This window comes from Pelodiscus sinensis, chromosome 4, assembly GCF_049634645.1.
Source record: "Pelodiscus sinensis isolate JC-2024 chromosome 4, ASM4963464v1, whole genome shotgun sequence".
NCBI lineage: Eukaryota > Metazoa > Chordata > Testudines > Trionychidae > Pelodiscus > Pelodiscus sinensis.
Window position 1 is genome coordinate 63,064,890 of NC_134714.1, and position 12,709 is coordinate 63,077,598.

At 44.9% G+C, this 12,709-nt stretch overlaps 1 protein-coding gene and 1 long non-coding RNA gene across 3 annotated transcripts in view; both read left to right on the forward strand.

The window, feature by feature from the left end:
• LOC102463330 (protein-L-isoaspartate(D-aspartate) O-methyltransferase-like) overlaps nt 1-12,709 on the forward strand; it is a 101,234-nt gene that overhangs the window by 19,895 nt on the left and 68,630 nt on the right. The gene's annotated exons all lie outside the window — the stretch shown is intronic.
• On the forward strand, nt 1,658-12,534 carry LOC142829126 (uncharacterized). Of its 2 annotated transcripts, XR_012903434.1 has the most exons (4): nt 1,658-1,916; nt 6,924-6,990; nt 9,002-9,066; nt 10,120-12,534. It is a non-coding gene; the product is annotated as an uncharacterized LOC142829126 (long non-coding RNA). The 2 variants fall into 2 exon arrangements; XR_012903433.1 differs by having other exon boundaries at nt 9,002-12,534.

The following is a 12,709-nucleotide window of genomic DNA, read 5'->3' on the forward strand; positions in this document are numbered from 1 at the left end:
GTAAGTTAGTTGTCTTAGGTTAGCCCTAAAGCTCATATAAAGCTTTCCTGTTTTAGTAGCTACTATTACCTTTTGGAACCTAAGGTTATGTCTCATTTGTGTATAGTAACTCTCAGTTCTTTTTCTTGGTTCATAAATCTTTAGCTAGTATTATAGGATCTGCTACAAGCATTATTTTTGGCTTCCAATCTGATGCACAATTGACCTGGATTAAGTGACTGGTTCAGTATTGCTATGATCGTTGATGTAAGGGGCCATCTTTCACTAAGGCAAGAAGTTCGCCCTTGTTGGTGAAATCTGAGTATAGACCTATTGACCATATTGGGAGTTGTATCTAAACAATCTGCCCTGAAATTGGCACTCGTGGACAGCTTGACACAAGGTGGGTGAGGTCAATGTCGATAAATGCAAAATAATGCACATTAAAAAATACATCCCCTTTTTTGTTTTACTTGTGTATGTAGTACAGAGGGTAAGATTAGGGTCTTGTGTAGCATTAAACATTGTGAAATCTTTGTGTCAGCACAGCATTCTGCAACCATATGAGAGGGGGACTCAGAAGTTGCACCAAATTAACTCAGTTACTAATGATGGAAATTGGCATCTGCTTCTTCCATCCTTGCTGATGTATGAAGGGCAGGAAGAGCACAAATGCAGATTTTCACTTTATACTGATTGTTTATATGAGTACTAATAGGATCTTAGTTTTACCATAAGTTTCATAGCACGTAAGTAATTCCATTTATTTTCTAATGGTATCAATTCTCAGAGGAATAGCTATTTAGTCTATAACTTTTAAAACAACAAATAGTCCTGTGGCACCTTAGAGACTTAGATCAGTGGTCCCCAGTGTGGTGCCCGCGGGCGCCATGGCACCCGCCGGGCCATTTCTGTGCGCCTGCCGAGTGATCGGGGTCAGCCCCGCCCCTGGGCACATGGTGCATGGGCAGTGCCGGCCCCCGGGCATGCAGTACATGGGCTGTGCCGGCCTGGGCACATGGCCTATGAGCATCCCTGTCCCTGGGCCCGTGGCACAGGAGCGGTGCCAGCCCCGGGCACGCGGCGCATGGGCGCTGCTGGCTCCTGGGCGTGCGGTCCAGTTATAACTGTAAAGTTTATTGCACTTTAAAGGCTGCTGCGATGAACTTCCCCCAAGCCATTTCCTCACAGTGCTTATGTGGTGAAGTCTTCTTAATCCCCAAAGGCACATATTTGGTGTAATTAAATGCTACAGCCATACAAGCAAGTTGCAGTGATGACAGGTTAAAATGGTTGCCAGTGATTTGGACTTTCCTGGAGTTAGGGGCACCATCATCTCTGCCCAGAGGTGCTCATAGAGAGACTGAGGTAAAAACCTAGGAACTCCAGGGTTCGGTCCTCCCTGTGTGATGTGAGCCCTAGTCACACAGGGCTAGGAGGAAAAGTCAAGGTTAGGTACTAGAGTCATAGACGCGTAGAGATGTGGGGAATGCTGCAGCATCCCCAAGTTTTGCATCCGGCTTCCCCATAGTTGGGGAGGCCAGCCCTGCTGCCAGGTCCTCCAGCCCCAGGTACCTGCATCTGGGTGGCCCCCGTGGGGTCCTGCCAGCCCCTCCCCCCCCCCCCCCCCCACTTTTCCAGCCTTACACAGTCCTACTGTGTGACGGGGCGGACAGGCCCCGCACTGATGAGCAGGGGATAGCCCAGGCCCAGCTGGCAGAGAAGTCCCCGCCCCTCCGACCCTGCTGGGCATGCTCCCAACAGCGGCCGGGTATAAAGGCCGAAGGAGCCCGGCAGGCAGGGAGGCCCCTGGGTGAAGGAGGAGCCGAGGCTGGACCAGTATTCTTGCAGCCGCTGGGTCCAGAGTCGCCGGACCCTGACACGGAGGACGCAGCTGCCGACCCAGGGCGGCAGGAGCGCGCCCCCAGCCCCGACAGGTACTGCCTGAGAGGCGAAGGGGCCCGGGGGGAACCAGGGCGCGGTAGGAAGCAGCCCAGGGCAAGGGAAACAAGATTTGGCTCGGCCTGTATCGGCCGGATCCCCCGCCGAGCCGGCAGGAGCCATAGACCCTGCCTAAAGGGCCCTGGGCTGGGACCCGGTGGAGAGGGAGGGCCCGGGTCCCCCTACCACCCATTTTCCCCTTCCCTGGACAAACAAACCCCGGGCCAGGAGAGGCTTCTCGGAGCGGCTAGGCCTCTACTACCGTATTGGCCCTGATAGAAGGGCCTGGACTTTTGCATTGGGACTGTCCTGCCGTATTGGCCCTGATAGAGGGGCCTGGACTTTTGCATTTTGACTGTAGTACCGTATATGCCCTGATAGAAGGGCCGGGACTTGTGCAGTGAGACTTTAGTACCGTATATGCCCTGATAGAAGGGCCGGGACTTTAGCATTGGGACCATAGTACCGTATATGCCCTGAGAGAAGGGCCGGGACCTTGGCGTTGGGACTTTGGGGGCTGTACCGACCCGGTAGGGGGGGGCCGAGCCCCTTGACGGGGGCGTATCCCGTGACATACTGCCATGAGCTTTGCCAGCCTCCCAGGGTCCTGATGACCCTCAGGGTCCCATCACCCACTGGTCCCACCAATTCCACTGGCTCTTGAGGTCCTGCTGCCCACTGGCCTTGCCATGGGCTTCACAGCCTGCCAGTCCCATCAGACCTAGGGCCCCATCACTGGCCCAGGGTTTTGCAGATGCCCCTAGCAGTGGCCCCAGCCTGGGCAGTGAGGATTACTAATGCTCCCTATGTGGATGGACTAGATGCCATTTGTTGCAATGGAGTCCTGTCCATCCAGGCTGGGAGAGTTGGCAATCCAATTTCAATAGGTCTAAAATAGAGGAAGCAGCTGAACACTCTCACCCCAAAGATAGTTCCAGCACCACTGACCAGGGTGAAATGCATTGAGGGAGAGGGATGGCTCTGTTCAGCTCAGGTGTGCTGTGTACATCTACACAAAGAAATTACCTTACTCCAGTGGGACAAACTTCTGCTTATAAGAGGGAGGGGAAAAAATGTTGACATTCTGCAGATTTTTGGCTGGGATTTTTATTTTTCTATCTATCTTATTTGTTGTTCCCCCCTCTCTCCTGTGTTAATGTCAGTTATGAGGAGTCATTTAATGTTTACTTGCAAGCTGCATGGACACTTTTCAAAGCATCATAATAGAGGCCCAACTTAAACGTATACCCTAAATTAAAAAACATAGTAGAAGAACTAAAAAAGAGCCACCGTGGCTTAACAACCGTGTAAAAGAAGCAGTGAGAGATAAAAAGAAATCTTTTAAAAAGTGGAAGTCAAATCCTAGTGAGATAAATACAAAGGATCATAAACACTGCCAAATGAACTGTAAAAATGTAATAAGAAAAGCCAAAAAGGAGTTTGAAGAACAGCTAGCCAAAAAGGAGTTTGAAGAACAGCTAGCCAAAAACTCAAAAGGTAATAAAATGTTTTTTAAGTACATCAGAAGCAGGAAGCTTGCTAAACCACCAGTGGGGCCCATGGACGATCGAGATACAAAAGGAGCACTTAAAGACAATAAAGTCATTGCAGAAAAACTAAATGAATTATTTGCTTCAGTTTTCATGGCTGAGGATGCTAGGGAGATTCCCAAACCTGATCCGTCCTTTGTAGGTGACAAATCTGAGGACTTGTCACAGATTGAAGTGTCATTAGAGGAGGTTTTGGAATTAATTGATAAACTTAACAATAATAAGTCACTGAGACCAGATGGCATTCACCCAAGAGTTCTGTAAGAACTCAAATGTGAAATTGTGGAACTATTGACTCTGGTTTGAAATCTATCCTTTAAATCAGCTTCTGTACCCAATGACTGGAAGATTGCTAATGTAAAACCAATATTTAAAAAGGGCTCTAGAGGCGATCCCGGCAATTACAGACCACTAAGTCTAACATGAGTACTGGGCAAATTAGTTGAAACAATAGTAAAGAAGAATATAATTGTCAGACACATAGAAGAATATAATTTGTTGGGAAAAGTCAACATGGTTCCTGTAAAGAGAAATCATGTCTTATTAATCTATAAGGGTATGTCTACACTACAAAGTTAATTCGAACTAACAGCCGTTAGTTCGAATTAACTTTCATAGCGGCTACACATGCAAACCGCTAGTTCGAATTTAATTCGAACTAGCTCCGCGCTTAATTCGAACTAGGTAAACCTCATTCTACGAGGAGTAACACCTAGTTCGAATTAAGTAGTTCGAATTAAGGGCCGTGAAGCCACTTAATTCAAACTAGTTGGAGGCTAACCCTTCCCAGCTTGCCCTGGTGGCCACTCTGGGCCAAACCAGGGAAACTTTTCTGCCCCACTCCCGGCCCCGGAGCCCTTAAAGGGGCACGGTCTGGCTACAGTGCTTGTGCCAGTTGAAAGGCTGCCAGCACCCAGCGAACAGATCCTGCACCTGGCACGGCATGAGCCAGCCACCAGCTGCCACCCAGCCCTCCGCCTCTTCCCAGGACCAGGCTGGCGGCTCCCAGGAGCCTGCCCGGGGCTGCAAGAGGCGGGCGCCCGCCTGGTCTAGTGCAGAGATCATGGACCTCATCGAAGTTTGGAGGGAGGCCTCCAACGTCCACGACCTGTGCACTAGGCACAGGAATACGGCCGTCTAGGGCAGGATAGCTGCCAGCCTGGCCACCAAAGGCCACATGTGAACCCAGGAGCAGGTTTGCATGAAAATCAAGTTGGTCCAGTGAGACCCCAAACCCTGAGCCCTGAGCTTAGAACATAAGAATGGCCATACTGGGTCAGACCAAAGGTCCATCTAGCCCAGTAGCCTGTCTGCTGACAGCAGCCAACACCAGATACCCCGGAGGGGATGGACCAAAGACCAAGTGATTTGTCTCGTGCCATCCTTCTCCAGCCTTCCACAAACAGAGGCCAGGGACACTGTTCCTACCCCCTGGCTAATAGCACTCCATGGACCCAACCTCCATGAATTTATCTAACTTCTCTTTAAACTCTGTTATAGTTCTAGCCTTCACAGCCTCCTGTGGCAAGGAGTTCCACAGGTTGACTATGTGCTGTGTGAAGAAGAACTTTCGCTTATTAGTTTTAAACCTGCTGTCCATTAATTTCATTTGGTGTCCTCTAGTCCTTATATTATGGGAACTAATGAAGAACTTTTCTTTATTCACCCTCTCCACGTCACTCATGCTTTTATAGACCTCTATCATATCCCCCCTCAGTCTCCTCTTTTCTAACCTGAAAAGTCCCAGTCTCTTTAGCCTCTTCATATTGGACCTGTTCCAAACCCCTAATCATTGTAGTTTCCCTTTTCTGAACCCTTTCCAAGGCCAAAATATCTTTTTTGAGGTGAGGAGACCACATCTGTACACAGTACTGAAGATATGGCGTACCATAGTTTTATACTTCTCCTCCTCCTTCTTCCCCTGGCTTCCCCCTTCCAGCTCTCTCCTCCCAGGTTTCCCCCTCCCCTCTTCCATCCTCTCTCTTCCCTTCTCCCATCTCCTTTTCCCAGTCTCCCCAGAGGTTAATCCTTCCCTCCCCCGCTGTTTTGTTAAATGAAGAGAGTTTCTATTTTTGAACAGGGTCCACTCAATGTGGACGCACTATTTTGAATTAGCAAAACACTAATTCGAATTAGTTTTTAGGTCTAGATGCACTAATTCGAATTAGCTTAGTTCGTATTAACTAATTCGAATTAAGTTAGTTCGACTTAGTGCTGTAGTGTAGACATACCCTTAGAGTTCTTTGAAGGAGTCAACAAACGTGGACAAGGGGGATCCAGTAGATACAGTGTACTTAGATTTGCAGAAAGCCTTTGATAAGGTCCCTCACCAAAGGCTCTTATGTAAATTAAGTTGTCATAGGATAAGAGGGAAGATTATTTCATTGACTGAGAACTGGTTAAAAGACAGGAAATAAAAGGTAGGAATAAATGGTAAATTTTCAGAATGGAGAGGGGTAACTAGTGGTGTTCCCCAAGGGTCAGTCCTAGGACCAATCCTATTCAACTTATTAATAAATGATCTGGAGAAAGGGGTAAACAGTGAGGTGGCAAAGTTTGCAGATGATATTAAATTGCCTAAGGTAGTAAAGACCAAATCAGACTGGGTGGCTACGTCTAGACTGGCCCCTTCTTCGGAAGAGGCATGCTAATTTCTAACTTTGGAATAGGGAAATCCACGGGGGATTTCCTTCAGGTAGGAATAAGAGTCCCTCCGGAAAAGGGCTTTATTCCGGAGGATCGCGCCTGTCTGGACGCTCTTTTCCGGCTTTTCCCCAAGCCGGAAAAACAGCGGCGGACATGTTTATTTAAATCCCCCACGGATTTCCCTATTCCAAAGTTAGAAATTAGCAGGCCTCTTCCGAAGAAGGGGCCAGTCTAGACGTAGCCGGTATTTCTTGACTACATGCCTCTGCTGACAGAGGCATGTAAAATAGGCTACCCAACAAAGTCAATAAAGCAGGGATTTAAATATCCCCAGCTTCATTAAAATAAAAATGGCCGCCTCACTGTGCTGGCTCAGCTGATCGTCGCAACAGCATGTGAGTCAAGACGTGGATCAGTCGACAAGGGAAGCCTTTGTCGACTGTTCTCTTATGCCTCGCAAAGATGGTGCTAGAAACCCCAAAAGGGGCATGGCAGAAATGAGATCACTGTTCAGCTCCTTTCCACGTTGACCAACAGTCCTGAGTCAAGCTAGGGAAGCGTAAGTAGTGCTGTGTGTAAAGGGAAAGGCAGGGGTTGCTTCTGCAGGTATTCCTTCAGTGCTCTCAGAAACAGTGAGTCGGTCCCAAGCGCAATGGCTCCAGCAGTGCCAGTGGGACATTAATCCCTCTGCATCCTTCCTCCAAGGTGCTGAGGTTTAGAGCCATGTAGCATGGTTTCCAACCGAGTTCTAGTCACATGCTGTGGCCAGAGTGCCTGCCCCTAAACTTTAGTATCATTTCTGTCCAGCTTTGTACTATGCAGCTTGAGCCCATCTCACTTCAGAAATGCATTTGCGGACACATCTGTGAGCAAGGTAAGAAAAAAAAACCAAACCCTGAACTATTCCAGAATGATGTTTTCACAAACAGGGCTATGGTAGAAAACATTATGTGGGAACTTTCTATCTTAAAATTCAGGGTCAGATTCTCAATTAGTTTGGGAAACTATGCACAGGCAAAATGTGCATAATTTATGCATAAAGGTTTTGCAATTGCACATGCATTATTTGATAACTGTGTGCAAATCCATCAAATTAGCTAATTTTGAATAGTTGCCACAATTTACATATGTAAATTATGCATCCAGTTATGCGTACAGTTTGCACTTGGCAGTGCCAAAACTGTTTCGTTACATTATGTAACAGAAAAACTTTTAAATTGAATTGTAAAATTAAATGTAGTTTACCATTTATAAATTAACTAGCAGATGTACCCGGTATTGCTCGTGTCCTTAACTCTTTTTTGGGGTGGAGGATGCAGGAGTCATGGCAGGGAGTTGGGAGCTGTGGGGGGCTTAGGGCAGGGGACTGGGAGGTGTAGGACTCATGGCAAGGGATCCAGGGAAGGGGGTGGGAGGTTTGGGGGGGACTCAGGGTAGTGGGTGGGGGTGCAGGAGTCAGGGAAGAGGATGGGAGCTCAGGGCAGGAAGATGGGAGTTTCAGGGGCTCACTGGGGCTGCCTGTGGTATCAAGGGTGTTGCTGCTCCAGTGATGGCTCCTCCTGAGGGCCTGGAGCTATGCTGCCCTGACAGCAGTGTTCCCTGGGGAGAGGGGCCATGGTGGCAAGAGCTGTGCAGCCTGGCTTTGGCCAGCATCTGTTCCCTAGGGGTCTGTGGCAGTGGGGCTGCTCTTCAGCAGGGCTTCTCCCCGTCCCCCTGTCTGGAGCTGGAGCTGAGGGCTGGGGAAGGGGTTTGGCTGGAGACTTTGTGGCAGGGAGGCCCCAGCGGACCACTCTCCTACTGGTGCAACTGTCCCCCTGTTGTCACTCTGCAGTATAACTGTCCCCGCACTTGCTTTCCCCCCATGGTCATTGCAGAGTATAACTGTCCCTTCTATTAGACCCTTCCCTTTCCATTTTAAGGAAAACAGTCAGATTCCAAGCACATCGTATTGTTCTGATACAAACAAACTCTTGCCTTGCTTTAAGTTATGATAAGAGGAAACTGCATACCAAATTTGGTGGCAGATAGACAAGACAGACCAACAGGCCCACATTTCTGAAATAAATAGTATGGAGATAGATTTGGTTCTTTCTTTTTAGGACAAACTAAATTGAAAGAATGAGTAATTAACTGGAATAAATAGCCACTAGACTTTGATAAATACCATATTTCTGTTTGTGCTATCCGTTGTTTCATGGTGGCTGCATAATGCAACCTGAACTAGCAGTGCCTGAGTTAATCTAAGTGCTTTCTCCTACCAAAAGTGTTAATAACTTTGGACTTTAGTATGCTATTAGTTTTTGGACAAAACTCCCCAATGTAGGTTTCCACTTAAAAATTGATATTTGTGATAGCTCTTTGTATTTTTAATTAAAGTGTAAAGTCTGTAGAAAACAGTAAAATCTGCAAGAAAAACTAAATCAGCAGACACTCTGTAACCAGAAGTAGATGCTGTATTTCTTCTGACTCCCTCTTCAATCATTCAGTAGGAAATGGTTCCTGCACACCTTGAATTAGTAATGAGCCAGTAAACTGCAGTTTTATTTCCTCTGTGTTGTCTGAGCTGCTCTAAATGCATTGGGAGAAAACCCCTTAAAATACAATAAATTAAAAAATCTGTAGTAAGCATGTCTCTGATTCTCACCTGCCCCCTAGTGGTTGGAGGCTCCAAACAAGTCCTTATGCTGTAATAAAATCTAGCTCTTCTGGAAAATGTAAACACTTTATTTTCTCAAAAGGTCCTCAGCTAAAGTAGGCAATTAATTAGCTCTTCTATATTTGCATATATTTCCCAGGCTAATTAAAGGTAAAAATTACCACATCAAGGGAAAGCTGTACCATGTAGACCATTTGTAATTTGCCATTGTTTCATTTAAACATTTTAGATAGATGCCATTGGACACAACCTCATTGTGACTGTGTGTAATTAGTGCCCTTCTGCAGCATGCAGGTAGGTTGCATTTAATAAAATGTCCCAGATTAATGGATAGAGAGTAATGAGCTCTGCATTCCCATTAAGATGGCCAAGGCAAGAAACACATTTATTAGCAATAGTCACATTTCTTACACTTGAACTTTTTTATCAACATTTCAATGATAAAAAGACATCATAAAAAGTACCAAGAGAAGCTCCTATCCTACATTCCTCACACATTTTAAACTCCTACAGTCTTGGAAATAAATATTCAAAGTATTGGAGACATTCAAATTCTGTTTCTGATCCATATGGCAATTTTTGCAGAGCTCCTAATTTTAAACATTAAAAAATCCAGTTTGCCTTTGACAGAGAAAAATGTTTCTAAATCACCTCATTTTTATTGCCAGGGGCATTTATTTGTATGCCCAGAGTCAATTTGTGATGTTTTCTTTAATTCTGTGATAGAGTGGCATGTTACCAGATACCATAACCTGAGCGATGCTCTGTATGAGAACTAGGAGTTGTATCTCCTTCTCTAGTACTGAAATCTCACTGATGTTTTACATCACAGCCGTTTATTCACTTTGGAATTATTCTTACAAATGGTTAAATAACATTCAAGGTGCCATTTGAGTTTCGCCTTTTTAAGACTGCATTTGTTTAAGATAAATGTTAATATTGTTTATGACATTTTTGGTGATACTAAATAATATGGGAAGAGATGGTCTAGCCACTGAGTACTGGGCTAAAGAAGCAGGGAAAGGGGAATGCGAACCATTTCTCAGGGAGTGGGCATCACTAATCTGTCTTCATCTGGAATGCTTAGGAATACACACGGAAACCTCCAATAGGAGTAGAGGAATTATTTTACCTCTGTATTGGCACTGTTGTGTGGTTTACTGCATTCAGTTCCAGTGTTTACAATTCAAGAAGTGTGCTGATTGATTAGAGAGGATTCAGAGAAGAGCCATGAGATTGATTAGAGGATTAGAAAAAAAATCTATGGTGATGGAATCAGTCAAGACTACTTAGCTTAACAAAGAGAAGGTTGAAGAGAAACTTGATTACAGTCTGTGTTCCATGTAGGTACTTAGAGCTGATCATGGGCTCTTCACGCTAGCAGGGAAAGGTATAACATGTTCCAGCCGCAGGAAGTGGAAGTTAGACAATTTCAGACTGGAAATAAGATGTAAAATTTTATTGGTGAAGTAATTAACCCTCAGAGAAATTTGCCAGGGTCATGGTGGATTCTCTTTCACTGACCATTTTAAAATAAACATCGGATTCATTTCTAAAAGATATGCCATATTAATTATTTGGGTGGGGGGGTGGGAGAGGAATGAATAGCCTGTGTTAAACAGGAAGGCAAAGTAACTGATCACAGTGGTCCCTTCTGACTTTGGAATCTAGGAAAATGAAGACAAATGAGATAAGTTAAAACAAATCTACATTTGTTACTTTATAAAAATGTGTATTAAAGATATGTGGTTCCCATCTGCTGCAACTGTATTTTTTCTGTCTGGTGACATTTGCTTGTAGACATATCCTCCAAATATGGCAACCACACGTTAACTTACACCCCTGTGATTTCACCATTCCCCACCACAACGTCATCTCCAAGCCACAAGTAGAGGCAGCAGCAAGGATAATCTTACATAAACTCAGTATTCAGTTTTAGAATGAAAGTAAACCTCTTGGATTTTTTTCCTTCATGTGTCTATTCAAACTCCAAAAGATGCTGGGTTTTGTACATGTTTATTGAAAAGGACAAGAGGGGTTACTTATTTTTCCTGCAGGACAAGTGACCCAGTCTCTTCCACAGAGCACGATCATACATGACAGCTGTCAAAGGTAAATAGTGTTTGTTCTTTTACAGTAGAGAAGCAGATTAAGTACAAGTTGCCCACATTGCATTTAATAGGTTCCAACCTCAGCTGGTTACACTGCAAAACATAATACACCATTTAAAATAGCATCAATAGGACACACAAAAGTCTCAAAAAGAACAAAGCATGCAACAGCTCTTCCACATGTATAATGAGACCAGATTAGGGAACCCACTGGGCCTATTAAGTTCAAGCAGGCCATGTTTGCATTGAAGAATGCCAATATGCTTTTTAAAAACACAGTGACATGAATGATTTCTATAGCCACTGCACTGAGAGCTTTCACCTGGCAGTGGGAAAATGGAGTTTGCAAATCCTACCACTCTTCCTTCTTTTGAGAAGTACCAGGATAGAAACTCTCACTCATCTGAAGCTCAGTGGACAGCTACACAAAAGGCATTTCCTCGTGGGGACTGGTCACTGAAACCTGCATTGAACAGCAAAACCAGCCCTTCCCGTTGGCCTCGAAGTGAAAGTGGCCCAGAGATGCTGGCTGGACACAGATCCTTCTTTTGTCTCTCACCTGGAGTGATGAAAATAATTTTTCATTTTCAAGCTCCTTTGATGGCTAAAGAGAATGGAGCCTGAGACTGGTGAATTTGTGAAGCCATAAAGAGCACTTTCACATCTATGTGTGGGAGGAAATATTCAAGCCGCTTTAGTTAGTTTTTCACTCTGATGCTTTCTGGAAGCCTAAGCAGCTTCAGTTCATGAGTCTATGAAAGTCTTTTCCTTTCCTAAATGAGTCTTGTCTTGAATTTCTCTGGTACCATCTCCGGAGTTTGAACGTCACACATGCAAAGGAAATCACATTTTTTAATGTACACCCTTTACTAACCTATTGTGTTTGTTAAAAATTGCACATAGCGCAGTAATGTAACTATTCTCTGTGGTGCTATTTTAGCATTTTTTGTAGAAGAAAGAGAGAAATGTTATTTGTTGCTTAAAAACAATTCTGAGTCCTACAAAATGAGTTAATAAACTTTTAAGCCTGCTTAAAATACATCTAAATGTGTGTGGATTTTGTTGATCCATCCTAGTTAGAAAGATAATCAGGCATATGTTACCCCTGTGCATTGCACTGGCTGCCTACCCACTTCTGTGTGAACTTCAAGATGCCCTGGGTACAGTCTAGAAAGCCTTACTGATCTAATCCTAACTATGTGACACATTGTCAGATGCATGCAAAATACTCTGTCTTTCTAAGGTGAAGCTTGCAGGTGTCAAACAAAGCACTGTCACTGGCAGATGCTTGCCTGTGTAATTTGTTCCTACCAGAAATGCACCTGAGTCCAAACTGTTCCTTCTTCAATGCTTAACCGAACATTGGCTGTAGCAATAGTTTATCATTAGGTCTGTTCTTGTGTGGCCGGAAGGGCTTGATGGGTTGAAAGTCTGATGCTGAAACAGACTTGATGCACCCATGTAAGAGGAGGTCTGTCTCTGGGTCATTTCCACCCCATGGTTTGATGTAATTTTGTCCTGGATTTTGCAAGCTTCCCAGAGAATGGGATTTGCTGGAATATCAGCTGCAGACAATGGCCCTAATAGTCTGTAGAATGGAGTGATCATAAATGTCTGTGTTATAAATGAAGTTGTTCTATTTTATGCCCAATACGCCATTGGCATTTTGCATGGAAAGCCTCCAACTTTGCCCAGTCTGGGCAACATGGGCCCATGTTTCATAACCATACAGCATACAACTCAAATAGAACTAGATTGCAGTGCTGAGCCAATGTTGATTCTATACTCATTGTAAGTGATCCATGGCAGATGCTGCAATGTCAGTC